The sequence below is a fragment of the Staurois parvus genome, unplaced genomic scaffold, assembly GCF_062004578.1.
Source record: "Staurois parvus isolate SC_StPar_1 unplaced genomic scaffold, SC_StPar_1.0 ptg001871l, whole genome shotgun sequence".
Taxonomy (NCBI): Eukaryota; Metazoa; Chordata; class Amphibia; order Anura; family Ranidae; genus Staurois; species Staurois parvus.
Window position 1 is genome coordinate 225001 of NW_028319667.1, and position 3677 is coordinate 228677.

The 3677-nt window shown below is 58.4% G+C and overlaps 1 pseudogene; it reads right to left on the minus strand.

Moving 5' to 3' along the window:
* Nucleotides 1-1377: 1377 nt before the first annotated feature.
* Nucleotides 1378-3677, minus strand: LOC149433937 (uncharacterized; annotated as a pseudogene).

Here is a 3677-nt window from a genome sequence, read left to right on the forward strand (position 1 = left end):
ACCAATGCGCTTCACCACATCATCCGACAGCCCCCACCTGGCCACCTCCGTAGCAGCCCCGATCCGAAACGAGTGCGAAGCATACAAAGACGCATCTAAACCAGCAGCCGTCAAACACCGGCGAAAAACTGCCACAAACTGAAAACGCGTTAAAGGGGATCCATCAATGTGCCTGAAAAAGGACCCCCGCCCCCCAGGGCGACGGGACAAAAATTCCCGAACCGCCTGAACCGGGCACACCAGTGAACCCGGAAGAGTGAAAAAACGCACCTTCGCACCCCTGCCCAATTGATCCGTCTTAGACCGACGGACAAGCACCTCCACCCAGTCACCGGAGCACACAACCTCCTCCACCAACAACCCCCCAAGAACCGACTTGGACGGACTAACGAGCTCCCCAATCCGCAACGCCCCAAAAAAGGCCACAGCAAAGGCAGCCCAAAATAAACCCACCTCAAAATCCGAAGAACACACAGTCCGCAAATGCTCAAACAAAGACCCAAACAATTCGAACGACACTGGGCGACGAAAATCCCTACAACGATGAGCCCTCCGATAACCCCGCAGAGCCTGGCGAACCCAAAAATCTTTAGTGAAATCCCGACACCCTTGTAACTTAAAGAAAAACGCCAATCCCGCCAGTCGGCGATCCACCGCGGACGCCGACACCCCCCACTCCAAACTCCGTGCCACGAAGTACAACACTGCCACACGCACCTCCGGCCCCCAGGGGTCAATAGCGGCCAATCGCAACAAATCCATCCACTCCCGCCAGACCGTAGAGCAAGCGGACCAAGTCGCCTCACTCACCGACCGCCGGATCCAGCCCGCAATGACTCCAAGGCAATCTCCCACAGCCAGTCGGGTGTTGCTCCGCCGCCGGCGCCAACTCTCGGAATTTGTCCCACTGAAAACGAGACAAAGCGTCAGCTAAGGTGTTGTCAACCCCAGGGAGATGTACCGCATGGAGAAAAACATTCAGCTGCAAGCAACGCAACACTAAGTGGCGAAGCAGGGCCACCACCGGTCGGGAAGAAGCTGAGACCCTATTGATGACCTGAACCACCCCCAAATTATCACAGTGAAAACGCACCTTTTGATTCCGAAAATTCTCCCCCCAAACCTCAACCGCCAATACCACTGGAAAAAGTTCCAACAGCGCCAAGTTACTGAGAAAACCTGCCTCCCACCAAGAAGCCGGCCACGAGGCCGCACTCCACCGACCCCGGAAAAAGGCCCCGTATCCCGCAGAAGCCGCTGCGTCCGTGAACAGTTCCAAGTCAAAATTACTAACCGGGCCAGACATCCAAAGTGCCCGCCCGTTGAAAGAATCCAAAAAGGTGTTCCACAACTGCAAATCCTCCCGATGCTCCCGAGTCAGCCGAATGAAATGAAAAGGGGAGGCAATTCCCGGCGGCAGAACACCCGACCCATCGGCAGGATCCGACAAGCGAAATTAAGTTTTCCCAACAATGACTGCAAGGGCCGCAGCTGAATTTTACGCTTCCCCTGAACCGCGCAAATTTCACCCTGAAGGGCCAACAGCTTCTCTGCAGGCAGCCGGCACTCCATTGCGCCAGAATCCAAAACGATGCCCAAGAAAGTCATCACCGAAGCCGGACCCTCCGTCTTATCAGCCGCCAAAGGAACCCCGAAACGGTCAGCAACGTGCTGCAACGTAGCAAGCAAGACCGCGCACACCCCGGAAGCCGGCGGACCCACGCAAAGAAAATCATCCAAATAATGGATGACCGAATTCACCCCCGAAACATCCCGAACCACCCATTCCACGAACGAACTGAACTTTTCAAACAACGCACAAGAGATCGAACACCCCATGGGCAAACACCTATCAACGTAAAACCCGCCCTGCCAACGGCAACCCAAAAAACGAAAACTGTCCGGATGAACCGGCAACAGCCGGAACGCCGACTCAATGTCGGACTTCGCCATGAGTGCACCGCGCCCATACCGACGAACCCAGAACACTGCCGCATCAAAGGATGTGTAAGACACCGAACACGACTCCGGATCTATAGCGTCATTCACCGAACCCCCTTAGGGAAGGACAGGTGGTGAATTAACCGAAACGCATTCGGCTCCTTCTTAGGCACAACCCCCAAGGGAGAAACAACCAGATCCGCAAACGGAGCAGAAGTAAACGGACCACCCATACGACCTAACCCCACTTCCTTCCGCAACTTAGCCGAAACCACCTCAGCATGCTGCAAGGCCGACCGTAAATTCCGAGCTAAAGGGGGGACCAAAGTCAAAGTACAGGGGATGCGAAAACCCTCCGAAAAACCAGCCGCCAGCAGGACCGCTGCAGCCCGATCAGGATATCTATTTAAGAAAGGCCCCATCCTTTCCACCCGCACCGGCGTCGTCCCTCTTACCCGCAGGCTCTCCGGGAGGGCCTCTACCCCGCCTGAAACAGCGCGAGAAAGGGTGGGAGCCACCGCACCCGGAACACTCGTGCCTAAACCGGCAGGACCCTCCAAAACGACAAGTGCCCTCCTGGAACTGCCAGCAGAAACCCCTACGCTTGGCGGCCGATTGTCCCGGGGAAAACGAACCACCGGCCCCGCCCTGAAAAAACGGACCAGGGGCCCTCGGCGGCGCCATGAGCCGCATCCAGAGGCCAATGTCCTTATGGTCCCAACGCAACGACAGGCGAACAGCCCTCCGCTGCCTAAACTGCTCATCATACTGAAGCCACGCAGACCCGCCGTAAACCCTGTGAGCCTCACTAATGGCGTCCAGGTAACAGAACAATGCCAAGCAATGCTCCGGAGCTTTCTCCCCAATGACACTGGCCATGATTGCGAAAGCCTGCAACCAATTCGCAAAAGTACGGGGGATAAGGCTAAAACGCCGCCGCTCCGCATCCTCCCGTCTACCGTCATCAACCCGGGACCCATCGAACGGAAAACGCTCCAAAGGCAAGAGCGTGAATATGTCCACATACTCCCCTTTCCAAATTTGTTCCCGCACGGCCGACTGCAAATGCGCACCCAAGGGACCCTCAAAACACACATACACTTTCCCCTTCGCAGAGTCCGCCACGCCGACAGGTCCCGACACCCCCGAACCCTCCCCCAAAACCGCGGAAGGAACCGCAGAGCCCATAACCCCAGACTCCGCGGTAACCACCCCAGTCCCAGAACTAATTGTAGAAGAGACCCCCAGGCCCCGCACCACCCCGCTGTCCTGTCCAGGAACCGCGAGCCCGTCCCCACCGGCCGGCGGGAGCCACGCAGAAGCAAGCCCAGGGGTCCCAACACCACCCCACTCCAGCCGCCGCAACAAGTCCCGCAAACCGGAAATCACCTCCCCGAGACCCCCCCTAAACCGCACAGGGGAACGCCAACGAACACCGCCGAGGCCGCACCCACCGGGGCGGCCTGACCTCCCCCCAGCAGATCCCGCAACGCCAAAGAAAGGGAGACAGACACAGGAACAGAGAACTCACTAGGCTGCCCAGGAGATGCCCCATCAGCCGCGCGCTCCCGCTCCACCGATGAAGAGCGGCGAGCCGTCGCCCCTGCATCGGGTTCCGACAGCTCGCCCTCCGACCTCTCGTCCACCGCTCGACGTCCTGATGGCCTCCCGGTCCCAGGAGCCACGGGTCCCGCAGGGTTGTGCCGCTCCGGACTCCGCCTCTGGGCACCAGCCAT